The 17416-nt window shown below is 29.6% G+C and overlaps 1 pseudogene; it reads left to right on the top strand.

The window, feature by feature from the left end:
• Positions 1-1916: 1916 nt before the first annotated feature.
• Positions 1917-16148, top strand: LOC114394619 (annotated as a pseudogene).
• The last annotated feature ends 1268 nt before the right edge of the window (positions 16149-17416 follow it).

Genomic DNA, 17416 nt, shown 5'->3' with positions numbered 1-17416 from the left:
GGCAATTAGTCTCATAATAATTAATATACACTACTATATTATAATTTAGTTTGATTTCTTTTTTTCAAGTTCAAACACTGAAAATACAAACTTGTTTTTTTTCCTCTAGCCATACATACCATGAGATTTTCTTTACCCTTTTCAAAGAAGGAATTTCTAAGATCTCCCACTAAAATCCAAGTTAATTATATGATAAAACATATATATATTTCCTACCACATATATACAAAGTTAGGTCCACACTTTTTCGCCTTTATATATCTTGCAGATTATAGGCCCTTTAGGTTCAAGGTGGTCTTTGATCTTAGAAAAGTCACAATTTGCAAACCCAAAGTCTTTCACTTTCTCACCTAATCTAGGAAAAGGAAAAACAAAAGGCAAACAAAATCCACATCCCATTATATTGAGAACTCAGAACCAACATTTCCTTAATTTAAATATAACTAAACTCATTTTTTTAAGTAAGATGATAAATTTAAATTTTGTGAATAAAAAAATATAATAAAAAACACATTATAAATGATCAATCAAAATTTTAATAAAAACTAATTGTTAATAAAATTAATAAATATTTCGTACAATGTGACGATGATAAAAAAAAATTATAAACTCAGACCTTTTACATGGTTTACATTAATACTTTCTTTACTACCACATCCGGGGTTTGTCACTTACTTTTGTGACAAAATTTCATTCACGAATAACTTCTAGACAACGCATAAGCTTGCACGCTCTTATCTATGACTATATATGTCTGAGTGACCCACATTTATAGTGCAAAAAATACTTAAACAAAGAAATTGTGGGAAAAAGTGACACCATGTATATTATTCATCGTCATGCCTGATATGGATAGAAGAAGAATATTCTTGGTGGACCATACAAATGAATGAATTGTGTGCTTTAAAAATAAATGGCATGTGAAACGGTATTATACATTGGAAAAGGGACACCCGTTACTGCCACAAAATGGATTCAAATTAACTAGATTTTATTGTATCCTTGTAGTAAATATTTTACTTTAGCAAAATACCCAAACACATGTTCACATCTGAAACATATAGTTAGGAAAATTTGGAGCATTTCTTTTACATTTCTGTGGACATCTATAAAATTATATTATACATAGTTTTTGGATAGACATTATTTTATGTTTTATTTTGATATATTATTAGCGTAAAATGTTTAAATTTTATTAAAATGTAATAACAACATAAATGGTTTTTTATATTGTAATTTAATTATGAATTCTCATGTATAGTAAGTATTGTGTCATATTTATATGGTCTTGTCAAATCTTATTTTACACTTTTTAGAAGTTTTTTTCTTAGATAAATTTATTTTAAATTAACTTAATTAATTAACGTTAAATTGAAAATTCTTATATATTTTTAAAATTTCGTATTAGTTAATATTTGTTTGGTACTTTGTCTATATATAATTAATAGGATAAAATGTTTAATATATATGAAAACAAATTTTTTAATTATTATATCCTAATAGTTACTCAATTTTTATAAGATTTGATACAATAATTATGATAATTGGAAATTATGATTGAATAATTGAATTGTTAAACATCATGTCATCATGTCACATATAAAGTTATTGAAAAGTATGTCTTAAGTCTTATATTAATAGAGCAATCCCTATAGTTTCTGATAAACTCTAGAAGTCTTTTTATGTTTTTGGGTATACTAGTGCTTGTATTCAAAAGGTACTCTAGTTTGTTCATAAGTTGGGTTAAAAAAATAGTCCGGAGATATAACACTGTTAATTATCAACAATTGTGGACAAAATAATTAACTGAACTGCATAAAGACACTTTTGGACTCAGGACAAAACACGTGTCCACTACTGATAGAAAAGTTTGGCAATATATGATTTATAAGATCATCATGGTGATTCTTACCATGCTATAAATTTTATAGAGGGGTTTTGGTTAACATGTGAATGTGTGCCCTTTTGATTTTCTAGAAGCCAAGAGAGTGTGTCTCACAGTTTCAGTTCTGTATACAGTGGTGAGTTTGGCTTCTAAACTTGGATTTGTTGGTTGTCAAGTCACTCATCACTTTGTTACATGTATATGTTTATCCAGGAGCTTCTGTTTAAAGATAGTAAAATTTCTATATTTGTTTTCATTTTCAGGTAAATTTTGCTCCATGCTTTTCTGTCAAGTGTGTCTAAAGCATTGAAGCAGAAGTGTTACACTCATGGATTAATAATGTCTTTAATCTTCATCTCAGCTATGGTAAGTCAACGCGCATACCCTTTATTTGAATACGTGCATATGTTATTTTTACCTTTTCATTGGCAAATTAAAAGTGCACACATCATGTATTTTGAATCCTATGATACTTTTACATATAGCAGCTATATATATAACTCTTCTTTACAAACAATCTCCCTCTGATCGCGTGATCGATTTGGAGGATGTATTTTTCAATTTTCAAGTGGTATTGCATTAATCGTTCATGAGTGTTATCTTATTCTATATATATATATATATATATAATCCTAGTTCATTAGTGTCATGATATTGTTCAAGACTTCAAGTGCCTCCCTGTGATACTAATAGCAGAAATATATAACTTCTTTAAATTAAAAGGATCTGCCTCTGATTGTGCATGTGGTCGATTTGGAGAATGTATATTTTTAAATTAAAGTGTTATGTTATCATATAACTGAGTGTTATATCATAGTTCAAGTGACACTTGGAGGAGTCTCTTGGAAACTCATGTTTCACTCATCATGTCAACATGAATGCCTTTTGGTTCTTATATCAACAAGTGGGCATGACTTTAACATAATTGATGAGAAAATTAACAGTTGATATCAAATGTGTATGCATTTGTTAGAATATCGGCCATTAATTTTCTCATTAATTATTGACGATATTACTTACTTTATCGAGACAAATATGAAAAAGTAGATCATATAGCCGTAACAGGAAAAAAAAATTGTTGTACCATGCATTTCTGTATGTGTGAATGGAGTTGTTAACAATTATTAATTCTTTAGTAATTAGAAGAGTAATTGGGCGATTTAGTCATCATAAAATTAACATTTTAGTTTTTTTATGAAATAAAATTAACATTTTAGTTAGTGTAAGAGTATCTCTAATATGTAAGAACTCAATTTGAATTCTTAACTCTCTTTTAGTGGATCTCTTATTATCACACGAAATTTAAAAATTAATACTCACAATTCTTAACTTCAATAGTTAAACCTAAGTTGAGCTTTTATATCTTATTTTAAGTGGGTTTCATTTTATCTCTTCACTCACACAAAAAAAACCCATTTTAACTTGGAAAATTAGTTTTTAATAATCAGAGACAACCTTGATTGTGGTAAGTAACTTCTATAAGAACTTTACAAGCAACAACTGCTTGCTCTCTCAAGCCAAATAAAAAAAAAAACTACTTGCTCTCACACAACAGTAATACTTATTATTTGTTTGACCACAATTGTATTTTGAGTACATATTGCATGATTTTTCAAGACTTAGCTATACATAATCCCAGAAAATTAAACGGATAAGTGCCTAGTGACAACAAGCCTAATGGCACAAATTTTGAAAGCATAATTTTGTATATATGTGTGTCCTTAAGATTCCCTCTATCCACCTACATGGTGCAGTAGTAAGGTTTGTTTTTCTCTCTCCTGCTGCACATGCCCCTAATGGAAAGGATCCTAAACTCGTTTGTGACTTTGTGTGTTGTATAATTCATAACGAACTTTTGTACTAATGTTTATAGCCGCAAATATTTCCTCTAAGTCAATATAGTTTTGCTTGGTTGTCATTTTCTCTTAGAGATTCCTTAGCAATAATATATCAGGACAGGACCACCTGTGACTCGTGCGAAAAGATTCTTTGGCTGAGTATCCTAAAAGCAAAATATTCTAATTTGATTTCTGTATATCATTTGAAATCTCAAAAATCTCATATAAGAAAGGTTAAAATTTGTTTGTGATTTTTAATAAATATTTAATTTCTTTTTGTTTTCTAATAATTTTTTTTTGTTTTTTATGAAACAAAAATTTTATTTTTTGTTTTGGTATTTTCTAGTCCCAATAAATTAGTAATTTCATATTTGTTTTCTATGAAATTTCTTTTCATTTGTTATTAGTCTCTTTGAAAAAATTACTAATAAATGAAAATTTTTATTAGGAAATAAACACAAAATTTATTAATTTAGTAGAAAATATTAAAGAAAAAAAATAAAATTATTATTTTATTAAGAACTTAACAAAAAAAATTATTAGGAAGTAAATATAAAATTTGGGTATTTATTAGGGATCAAAATCATATTTTAATCTTGTATGAAAAATGTAATTAAGCTATTCTTATTATTTATTTTTGAAATTTTAAAATACGTAATTGTATAATTTGTTTTATTTTTTGTGACCACATATAGTTCTTAGATTTGACAAACGAGTCTCAGGAGATAACAAAAGCCAGTTTAATAATTTTTTTATTGCTACAAATACTACCCATCACTATTAAATTGCTATATACTATATTATAGATCAATAATACAAAAACAGAGTCATGCAATTTTATGTATTTTCTTTACTTTTTCTTCTTTTTAGAGTCTTGCCTTGCTGGCCGACTTTAGATGCTATAATCTTTATTCGTTAGCGGAGATATGTGGTTAGTTATGTAATTAAGAATGATATATGGGAAGGAAAGAAAAGTCCCAGATTCGATTTCTTTTTGTTAACGAAAATTAATAAAATAATTATTAATATTTGGTGATAAAAAATTTTATTTGTTAGTTTGTTATGGACGAATTTTGGCTCCTTTTAGTCATCAAAAATCCACGAAAAAGATAGTTTATTCTAATAATATAATTACCATTAATTCATAATGACACATAAAAGAGAACAAATGGCAGACTTCGGTGGAGAGCTTAATTTTGAAAAATTTATGATTATGATAGATTATCTTTGGTAAGTCATTTTAGTTAGTTTTTAATATTTTTTATTAATGAATTTTTTATTATTATTTGATAAACAAATTTTTTAAAGTAATTTTTAATATTTTTTTAATAACTTTTAGTATTTTTTAAAGTTATGTTTGATAAAATTAATCGAAAAAGTTAGATGAAAGCTAATAAGGTAGCTGGTAGTGAAAGTTAACAAACTATTTTATTAAATTATAAGTATTTGGATAAAATTAAATATTAAAGTAACTAAAAAATATAGAATGACAAAAAAATAATAAAATTATGATTTATTTAAAAAGAATAATTAGAGAATTGAATAAATATATTAAAGAAAAAAAAAGAAAAAGTACAAAAAATTAGAAATTAAAATTAAAAAAAACTTATTTATTGAACTATAAAACAAACTTTTTAGCTATTAAAAAAAAGTTAAAAACTAATGATAATATCTTGTTGAACATAACTATTAATCGCTTCTAATATTTTTAAAACATTAATTTCTAACTTTAACTTTTTTATATTTTATTTCTTTTTTATCTTTAAAATATTTATTCAATTTTTTTATTATCTTTGTTAAAATATTGTTGATGCATGTATTATTTATTTAACAAATTATCTATTCTCAATGTAAAAATAATACATGCATGTATTAGTTATCTATTAAATTCATTAAAATATTATTGATGCATCTATTATTTATCTATTAAACTCATTAAAATCAGTAATTTCTTTAATTATTTTAAAAGTCATATTTAACATTATTTTTAATTAAAAGTCAGTTAGAAATTGAATGTATTTAGAAATAATTTTAAATATGACTTTTAAAATAATTAAAGAAATTACTGATTTTTAATGAGTTAACTAATACATGCATCAACAATAATACATGTAATCATTAATTATCTATTCTCAATGTAATCATTTTTATATTGTCAAATAACTAATCAGAAATTTTAAAGTAATTATAGTAAAGTTATATAATCTAATTGTATATGATAATTTGTTATTATATCACTGAAAAAAATTAATATTGTTGATGCATGCATTATTTATTTATTTTTAATTACATAACAATTAATGATTGAAAGATAATTAAGTTTAATTTTTGTATAATGAGTTTTTATACTATTAATAAAGAAAAGAAGATAGAATAGTATATTTTTGTTTCTTGAATATAATTTTGAATGTTAAACACATGTGCACACGCTTCCATGGTCCATGGAGAAAAGGAAGAACCACCCGTATATAGTTATTATTATATTGATTTTCAACATTATCATTTAATAATAAAATTGTCTTATAAATTTAATAATACGATTAATTTATTATATTTTTTACATTTAAAATATTTTTTTAAAGATTAATTTATCAACTATTTACATATTTTAAAAAATAAAATAAATGTTTAGCATTATTCGACAGCAGTCCTCTTTAAAAAAAATTCTCTCTCCATATGTTGGTGTATATTGTTAGACAGTCTCTACTCCTGCTCATCGGTTAACGTCAATCCTTGAATTGTCACGTGTCCCTTTTCTCGTACTTTCATTGCTTATATATATATATATATATATTGGATATTTTAATTGTACTTTAATTATATTTTACTATTTCCTTAAAAACAAAAAAGTCTGAAACCGACAAATAATTTATGAAAAAAGAAGTTATGCACTAAATATATTATAAAATAATTTTATATTATAATTCAATTAGAATTTATTTTACATAATCAATCATCACAGTCAAACTCTTAATTTGTTCTAAACCGTTTTAAAATGATTTATATAATGTTTAAATTTCAAATTAAATTGATTAGATGTTAAATTAAAGAAAATTAATATAACTTGGTGCAATGATTTTTTCTCTTCAATGTCAATCCAATCCAATATGCCAACACCCTACTTTCACTTCCCCTGAGCCAAAAATTCGTGATTCTCAATTACACCCTTTTCACTCAGAAGCAATTACCATTTAACCACATTTTCTTGGCTTGTCTTTGTCATGGGAACTTGAGTTTCTGAATTGTTTATGTATATTGTTGTTGCTGCTGACGAAACTAGAACACACAAGAAGATATTACAGCCATGTATGTCCCTGACAATGACAAGGACAAAGGTGTTTCACTATATATTTTGAACTTGGTATTGTTTTTTTTTTTGTTAACCTTCTGACTTTCACTCTCCTCATTTCCTGGCGATCATTTAGTTTTGGTAATCATCTTTGGTGTTTTTTCTTCTGCACAGAACCACTATTGCTGTTTTGGATTTTGAATTTAGTGCTGATTTTTTTTTTTGTGTCTGGCATTTCAAAATGTGAGTTTTGTGTTTACTGAGTTATGATATGATATCAATAGTGCATGGAGAAGATCATAAGTTTTCACTGAATATGCTCTTCTCATTTGTGCTGTGTTATTTCTTTCTATGTTGTGCTCCTCTTATTCATAACTAAAGTGTTCCTGATTGAGCTTAACAAGTGTGGTTTCAGTGTTTCAGCTACCAAAGTCCATGATGTTGTACCCTTACAAGTATTTCTTTTCTTCGGGGTCTGCCAATTGAAGTATTGATCTCTGAGAGGAAAGAGAGTTGCTGCTATTATCATCAGGTTTATGTTTCTATTTACACAGTTTTGTAAAGCTTTAAATTAGGGGTGCTCAAATCAACTAGTTATAAAACCAGTTACTCATAACTGTATATAACTAGTTGCATAATAACTGGTTAGTTAAAACTAGTTATAAAATAATAACTGTTTTGTTAGTTATTTAAAATTTGGTTATTTAGTTTTTATAACTGGTTATTATAACTAGTTATAACTTCTAACAGATTACAATAACCTGTACAATTTAAAATGTTAATTTTGTTTTTTTTTTCTCACTCTTTTTATCCTCTCTTCTAAGTTATAGATATAATTGCTTATATAACTAGTTATGAATATAACTGGTTATATAATTAATCATATATTCATAACCGGTTATATAACTGATTTTTAAAATTAATAACTAGTTATACCAAATTATAACCGGTTATGCAAAATTGATTATTGTTATGGTTATAATAATTATTTATAATCTAGTTATTAGTTAGTTATGGTTATTAGAATAACTAAACTATGAGCACCCCCTACTTGAAATTGTTATGTAGCATTGTAGGTGTCTTAACTCTTCTTGTTCCTGGTTTGCTGCAGTTCACTGATATTTCTTTCTTCAGTATGGTTGGCTACTGTAAAAAGTTGAGAGAATTACAAATTCAAGAATGGAAAGGGTACGTTTATTTAACTGAGATCAGCTACTATCAAATTATTGAAGGATTTTTATTTATTTATTTATTTATTTATATTAGACAGAATATACCATGCCTTCCCAATTTTACACCATCTCTTGACTGTGCTCAATATCACATTTAGTTCATTTTCTTTTTGTTTATTTCTTTGCTTTAGTTTGGATTTACTTGACTTTCTATCAGACCTATGCCTTCTTAACAGTTAACACTCTGGTTTTATATATACTATGCATGTTTCTGAGTGATAATGTAGCTCAGCTTCACTTGACCAAGTTTTGAAGATATTTTTTTAAGGTTTAATTACTCATTTGATTCCTATGCATACACAATCTTTACATTTTAATCCCTACACGGCTACACCTAAAAATTACCATTTTAGTCCCTATGCATTGCATACACTTTTTAATCAGCTTTAATCCCTGTCATCCAGAATTATAAGGAATAAGACAGATTAAAAAGTGTATGTACAAGGACTATTGAGTTAAAAAGTGTTTACTTTTTGGAGACTAAAATGAGTAATTTCTAGTTGTAGGGACTAAATTGTAAAGATTGTGCTGATATAGGAATCAAATGAGTAATTAAACCTCTTCATAAAAAGTCTTGTTGTCTATGCAATTCCTGGCACTGGCACACACACGCACAGAGAGGGAGAGTTGTTACTCTGAGGTAGCTCTGGCGGTCAGAATTATTATTGATAAGAAGCATCTAAATAGAAGGATTTTAAGGAACAAAGACAATACAAACTTCTACACACTTTCCCTGAACAAAGGCAATAAAAGCATCAACTCTAAATAATAAGTATGAGGAAAAGAAATAAAGATGATTTCTTAATATTATTTCTTATTCGTTTTTTCTCTGACATGGTTAATGAACTTTAATATTGTTCAATTCATTCTTTTCTATTTTGTAATAATATTTTCAAACCTTTTGTTTTATTGGTGGTAATAATACTTGCACTAAAGCAAGAAAGGATTGTTTAACTTAAGGTGATACATGTTTAAACTTTTTTCAGATATTACATCAACTATAAGTTAATGAAGAAGAAAGTCAAGAGATATGTAGAACAAATGGAGGTTGGAGCTCAAAATCGCCATAATGTTCTAAGAGACTTCTCAATGCTGCTAGACAATCAGGTATCTGACGAGACATGTTTATCATTTTTATATAATAGGAAAAAAAATCATCTACCTAAATATATTCTTTTTATAATTGAAATTTATAATTTAACCTTGAAGTTTAGAAAGCAACCACATGAAGAAAACCAAACAAAAACTTGTACTTCAGGGTAATCGTTTTACAAGAATGGGAGAGAAGATCCAGAGAGCTTTTGTGTTATCAATATGTCACTTAAAATTCAAAAAACAAATTGAGGATAAAGAGTCTTATTAATCATATATTGCCCATATAACAACCAATAAATTCTAAGTAATCTTTCCGTAACCTTGAATTTCAGATAGAAAAAATTGTTTTATTTCTGCTGAACAACAAGGAGTACTTGCACATAGGCTGTCAAATATTGGACAAGAGCACCATACTCTTTTCCAGCAGTCAAATAGTATAAACATCTCTGAACTTCAAGAAGCATATAGAGACGTTGGACGAGATCTTTTAAGGCTTCTTAATTTTGTGGAAATGAATGCTATTGGTTTGAGAAAGATCTTGAAGAAGTTTGATAAACGGTTCGGCTATAAATTCACAGACTATTATGTCAAGACACGTGCAAATCATCCTTATTCCCAATTAAGGCAGGTTTTCAGGCATGTGGTAATGTTTCTGACCTTGAATACAATATATTTCAAATTTTACTTTAAGTTGTTTGAAGCTGATCAACCATTCTGTTTAATGTTAAACACTAATGTTACAAAATATAAGATAGCTTTTTCTTGTCTGCTCTTTGTTTGTTTTAGGTAGTATAATGTAATAGCTTCTTTGCAGGGCATTGGGGCTGTTGTTGGAGTCTTATCTCATGGTCTGGCTGACCTTCAGGATTTACAACAATCTCTAGGAAGCTACATTTCTATATATGACCAGCCTTCTTATACTCATCAGGTTAGTTCTTGATCAATTATATGCATGATACTGCTAAGCTCTACCACCTCTTGTGTTTGCTCTGATACCAATTTGGGGGAGAGAAAAGATAGGCATAGGGATATTGAAATTGTGGGTATCAACCACACCACAGGCTTTTAAAATCCATCCATTATAATCAGGGAAATTAAGAGCCATCTGTTATTATATCAACATATATTAAATCTGAAGATAATTACTCACATTTTGAGGTATCCATGCAACACTCGATGACAGTTATCTTCTGACTTCTTTTGAAGGATCCTATTCTTGATTCCATCAAAGAAGCTGTAGCCAGATTGTCAAACTCAACAAACTTCCTTCAGTTTTTGGGAAGACATGCTTTTATCATGAAAGAGGAGCTGCCATTTCCAAGTGAAGATCATATTGTTGATGAAAGATATCATTTCATGTCGCTTCTTTTGAACTTGGCAAATACATTTTTGTATATGGTGAACACCTACATTATTGTACCTACGGCAGACAACTATACCTTGAGCCTTGGAGCTGCAGCAAGTGTGTGTGGTGTGGTCATTGGTATGATGGCTGTTGCACAGGTGTTTTCTTCAGTTTATTTCAGTGCATGGTCGAACCGATCATATCTACGACCACTCATCTTCAGTAGCATTGTTCTTGTAGTTGGGAACACCTTGTATGCATTGGCTTTTGATATGAATTCAATAGTAGTTCTACTGATGGGACGTCTTTTCTGTGGGTAAGTTATCCCTGTCACTCAATATTTCATACCTTCCATATTGGTAACTTCTATGCTATTCTCTTGCTAGCAAAAAACTGTTACATATTATACTTACAGCCAGTTGATCATTTCACAAAATTTGCAAGATACCTCTCTGTAAATTTGACTTATCTTATCAGATTATGGTATATTTTATCATAAGTTTGTAGAGTAACTTAGACTTAAAGAATCAACAGTGCCTGATTTACCCAAGATATATTCACCTACAATATCATAACTTAGTGTAGCATAACTTCAGAATCCGGTATTCCTATGCTACCTTTGTTATATTGCAAATGGAGAGTATTATTTGCATACCATACTGAAATTTTAGGTAGTACATGAAATAGTATGGATTAGTAAAAGAATTACAAATAAGGTCATATTCAGGTATTCCTATGCTGCCTTTGTAGCTATATATCCTATATTTCAAACACAGTGCAATTTACATACTCTCTTGATTAATTGGTAATCAAATGCAACATTTTATGAAGTACATAATGCTTTATATGAAATTTTACATAGGTAACTTAGCTATATTCTGGTGGTTGATCTTTTTAATCTAAACATATTTATTTTACTGAAATATATAGAAAAATACCATCTTTCTTGACTGACTATCTGAAATGTGAGACTATGTATGTTATGACTCATCGGAGTGCTTCTTACAGTCAGATTAGTTACGAGTATAACACCCTCCCTCCACAGATACCTGCTAGAATAGGCGAGCCTACCAGAATAGGCGATTGACCAAGATGAGCTATAGCTGACCGGAATAGGCAATTGATCAAGATGAGCTATAGACTCTGATAGCATGTTAGATTTCAACTTAAAATCAACCAATTTGCATTAAGTGTAGTTGTTCAATAGATATATAAGTTGCACCTCGAGAGTTAAGACAGGAGATGTGGGATTTCCTAACATATACCAAAAACATTGTTAAAAAGAAAAAAAATATTGAGGCATATACTATGCCATCGTTGTTTTGAAAACTAGTTGCTGTTTTTTATTGACATGACACTATTGATGTGTTCAATATCATGATATTCAGGTTAGGCTCTGCTAGGGCTGTTAATAGGCGTTATATCAGTGACTGTGTACCATTGAAACTTCGGATGCAGGCCTCAGCAGGTTTTGTTAGTGCAAGTGCTCTGGGAATGGCTTGTGGTCCAGCTCTTGCTTGTTTGTTACAGACAAATTTTAGGATTTACAGGTTCACCATGAACCAAGACACTCTGCCTGGCTGGATAATGGCTCTTGCTTGGCTTGTCTATCTACTGTGGTTGTGGATTTGTTTCAAGGAACCCGCACATGAGAATCAAGGAAATCTTGTGCTATATCATGCAGATACAGGTATGTCAGCAAGACCACTAGTTTCTTTTAGTTATATGGAAGTCACTTATTTATTGTTCTTTCCTCCTCCAGATGATAGAAGGAGAGGGAGTGGGGATTTAAAAGTGATTTATATCAGTTTTCCTATTTGCTTTCTTCCTCTTGCATTAGTAGTGATATTGAAGATTATTATGTTTTTTGAGATTTGACACATTGATCTTGCTAGTATCCAACAACAGTTACATACATTAATTCTGAAAAGTATATGTTTTAACTTCCTTCATCAATATCAGACCTTTCTGTTTGGCTTGGTGTAGGCCTATGCCCCAAGGATAATTTTGGTTACTGTTTTTTATTAACAAGATCAAATTTATTTTTGTCTTTTTTTGCCTATTAATGTTCAATAAATGATCCTGTAAGACCAGCTTTTCTTATCACGATTGTATCTTCCATTTCTTGACATAAATCTCCATCCCTTCCAAGCTTGAGAGATGGATAAGAAAAACTGAATTTTGCTTAAGTGTTAGGTAACATTCAGAATTTTACCTTTCCCATTCCTGTAAGTATATCCACATCTGTATCCTTGGCCTTCAAGGATTTTATTATCAAAAGGTTGCTGCACTTTCACTAATTATTGAACTGTAGAAATTGAGATAATTCAAAATATTTGTTTACTTTCGTTGATTTTCTTCCCATTTCCTTGTTTGATCCTCACGTTTTACCGTCTACTTGATCTCCCCTGGCACAAGATTCGAATATTTGTCTCTATCACATTGAAAAAGAAAATGAAAATAAAATAAATCCAACATGTTGGCTCAAAGTAGATGTTTATTGTGATTCAATTATTCCTTTAGATAAATCAGGTTAACTTGTTGCGTGTCATACAAATTTCTCCTGTAAAGCAATCAATCTCAGTGTTACTACTCTATGTCAATGTTTTCTGCCATATCCTATGCCACAAACTTTAGTTTTTAGATTCCATGTTAGTAAATCCATTTTCCAATCTTGCTAAACTTACCGAAACACCTAGTTGATATGAAGTGATATTTAGTTATTTATTTTATGCTTCATCCTTAATTAGATATTTTTGCATTTTGTCAAAATGCATAGAACCAGTAGTACAAGTTGCAGTAGGGAACGAGCGTACACAACCATTACTAATGAACTCAGAAGAAAAGGAGCTGGATGAAGATGGAGAAGAAGAAAATGACAATACTGAAGAAACTAAGAAACCTGTGACTTCTATTGTGGTGGCATATAAGTTACTTACTCCATCAGTAAAGGTAAGAAAAAGAAACCAATCAATATGACTTTTGCTTCATGTATATAATTTTATATTTGTATTTGTTGAAATTATATGGATTTAGGAAGGGAAAGGAAAGGAAAAGAGACATTAAGCAATTGAATAATCTAAAATGAATAATGATTTGATGTGATGGAAAATACAAAGCACTAACCCCCATTATACTAACACAGGATTCCTATTCTTACTCAATTAAAACAAGGAAACATGATATCTAGAAGCCACTCCTTTTAGGTTTTCCGCCATGGAAATAGAGAAAAGAGAAGCATGATTTTATTTCTTGATTTAAAGTGAACAGAACAGGAGAAATATATCTTATTCTATTGGTTTCCCCTTTTCACTAACCACTGCTCTGTTTTCCCAAACTATTGTAAATCTGAATGCCTCTACCTTATGAATTCAGGAAAAATTAATTACTCTGGTTCTCTGCTTCATAATTGACGCTTCAAAAATCCCTGATTTTCCAAGTTACTTTACATGCATTAACTACATGTTTAAATATAGTAACTCGAATTACAGACTTTGCACTTACCAGGTATAATTGTAGGTTCTTTTAGAAAATGAGATACTAATATGACTTAGAAAATTTATACTTCAATTCAGGGAGAAGCCTGTGTAAGATTGGTGAAAATATATGCTTAGACTTTAATAGATCAAATTTAAACATTTCCCATATTCCTTCCTTTTTGAACCTTCTTTAATATGAATATGAATCAATCATCTCAACTATGATAGTATGAACTCAGATTCTAGCTTTTTGCACTGACAATAAATATATTTATCAGGTTCAATTATTTGTGTATTTTATGCTTAAGTATGCAATGGAGATCATTCTTGCTGAATCAAGCCTTATCACAGAATACTATTTTATTTGGACAACCAGCAATGTATCCATTTTTCTCGCATGCCTTGGTCTTACTGTGCTTCCAGTAAATATTGTTGTTGGAAACTACATCAGCAATATGTTTGAAGAAAGGTAAAGATTCAAGTACTATACTACTATTAAAAACATCTCGTCTTATTAATCATCATCATCAACATCAAAGTTCAATTCATTCTACTCATTATTTCTTGTTAGTGACTAGACAGTGTATTAAGAATGAATCATATTCCATTATAGAACATCAGTCCTATTCATTATAATCTTAAGGAATTGTTAATTATATTGGACCACTTAGACTCTAGTTAACATCGCAGAATGTGTATCTTTAGATCCTTAAAATTCCCATTTTGAACAGTTTTGTTTCTGATCCTCGAAAAGCTCCAGGATTTGATTTGTAATAAGAAATCTATCAACTTGTTCATGGGTTAATGTGCATTTTAAATGGAGTTTGTGCCACAATTATCATCTTCTATCTCGAAACGATGAGTCTTACCTCTTTTTTCTTTTGTTTGCTCACATATTTTATCTTTCCTTTCTGGTTGGCTTCTGCTTGCAGGCAAGTTCTACTGACATCAGAAATCATGGTTTGCATTGGACTACTCCTAAGCTTCCATATAATGATTCCTTACTCAGTGACTCAATATGTTGGATCAGCCCTTATCACATTTGTGTCTGCTGAAGTTCTTGAAGGTATTTTTTCTCATTAAGTAATGCTCGAAATTTATTTAGTAATAAACAGAACTGGCATGAATAGAAAGGTTTGCTGACAACTTTGCATTATCAGATGAAAATGGCAATACTTCAACTATTCTGATGACTATGAATAGGTACATAGTTAGTTTGTACCCATCATGCAATAAGGTCTGATTATGATATCATGTAACCCATCAATTGTTAAACAGGTTGATTATTTCTCAGTTATTGGCATTAACCTGGTAATTTACTTTATGTGACAATCTTAAATTTCATAATGGTGCTTTTTCTTCTCATCTGAAAATATTTTAGATAGATTTGTTTGCCTCATTCATTTCTATATAATGACTTGGTCAAAGATTTAAGTTGGTTCACATCTTATGCTAAACTCTGAAGCTGAAATTTGCTCCTTGAATGTGCCAACGTTTTTTTGTTTGCTCAATTAATCCAGGAGTGAACCTTTCACTTCTATCAAAAATGATGTCATCAAGGCTTTCACGTGGAACCTTCAATGGGGGATTGCTGTCAACAGAAGCTGGAACTCTAGCCCGAGTAATTGCAGATGGAACAATAACAATCTCTGGGTATTTCAGTGAAAGTAAACTCCTGAATACCACCTTACTCCCTGCACTCCTCATCTGCATCTCATCCATTATTGCTACCTGCTACAGCTACAACTCTCTTTATTAGAGTAAAAGTAATTAGCCTTTCAATAAAAATCTGAAGTGTATATAGTGGATTTTGTGAACTACTCACTTATCGGTGAGTAGTGGTTAAAAAATGCTGTATTAGCCAGTGTCGGAAGATACCTGATTCAGGTTGACAGCATAACGTTTTTGAAATCTAGTACTATTATGTTTCTATGAATAATGCAGGAGCAAATCTCCCTTGTGGAAGATTGTTCTTTTCCAAGATAGACCTTTTTTCTCCTAATATTGAGCATTTTAATAAAAAAGTTGAACTAAATATTGTTAAACAAGTAATCGAATTTGACAAGGAGAATACACCTAGCCAATGTAGTATATTGAAAATCGATTTGGCACTGAAATCAAACTTGGTTTGTAACTATCAAGCCTAAAATTCCTTGTTTGAGTTAGTAAATGCATAATTACAAGAAAACAGTTGAATATGTTATGAACTGTAAACAGTAGAATTGGTGGCAAAAACGGGCACAGTAAACCTGTGAAAAGTGAAGTATAGATATATCATTTTATTGAATATGTTACACTGCATCCTTTGGACATTGAGAACGACAAGAAAACAGTTGTAAACATGCTAATTACAACAAAATTGTGTTCTTCAGTTGGATATTTGTCAAATATGGTATCTCCTTGATCAATATCCTTAAGACATCCGATAGCAAGACCAATATTAAATTTAAGTGTTTAAGACACATTGGTTAAAATTGACCACCATTGTATTAGACCAATATCCATTATACATTAAAAGAGAAAAAAAAAGTTATGTACTAACAGTGTAAAAAGTTTTATATACTGATTTTATCACAATCTATCATGTATAATAAGTTTGTTAATTTTTAAAATTATCTTAAAGTAATTTAAATAGTGAATTACGATTGAATGACAGTGTAAAACCACTGTTTTATATTATTAGTGCATATGCATTAAACTCTTATGAGAAAACATGGTTACCTCCTATTTTTTAGGAAAGGGTTGGTATGTACCCAAATCACACAATGACCAACTCATTATAAAGTCACTTCAGTAATGTCAGGCCACATTCCAAAACCTGTAGTAACTGAATCTAAGGAATTGGTGCAGAAATGACAAATTAATCATATTGGGTTTCATTTACAAATTATTTCTCAATAAGGGTTTATTTTGAAACATATTGCACAGAGTCTGTTTTGGTAAGTATTTCGCCAGTACAATCAGTGAATCCGTCAACGTGACAGCTTGGAGTGCATTTTGCCATTGGGCTTGGCGAAACAGTCAGCATTTCGTCATTGGGGTTGGCGAAACAGTCTTGGCAGAGTGGATTTCGCCATCCTCATTGGTGAAATAGGTGCAGAGAGTGAATTTCGTCATCCTCATCGACGAAATTGGTGCTGAAATCGTATTTATTAGTAGAGATTTGATTAAAAATCATTTTCAATTATAAAAAAATATTAATTGATGCTAAAAAAAGTAAATGTATTTATTAACATCAATTAAGAGATTTGAT

Source organism: Glycine soja, chromosome 18 (genome assembly GCF_004193775.1).
Source record: "Glycine soja cultivar W05 chromosome 18, ASM419377v2, whole genome shotgun sequence".
Classification (NCBI taxonomy): Eukaryota; Viridiplantae; Streptophyta; class Magnoliopsida; order Fabales; family Fabaceae; genus Glycine; species Glycine soja.
Note: the sequence above shows the minus strand (reverse complement) of the source record. Positions and strands in the feature narration are given on the sequence as shown.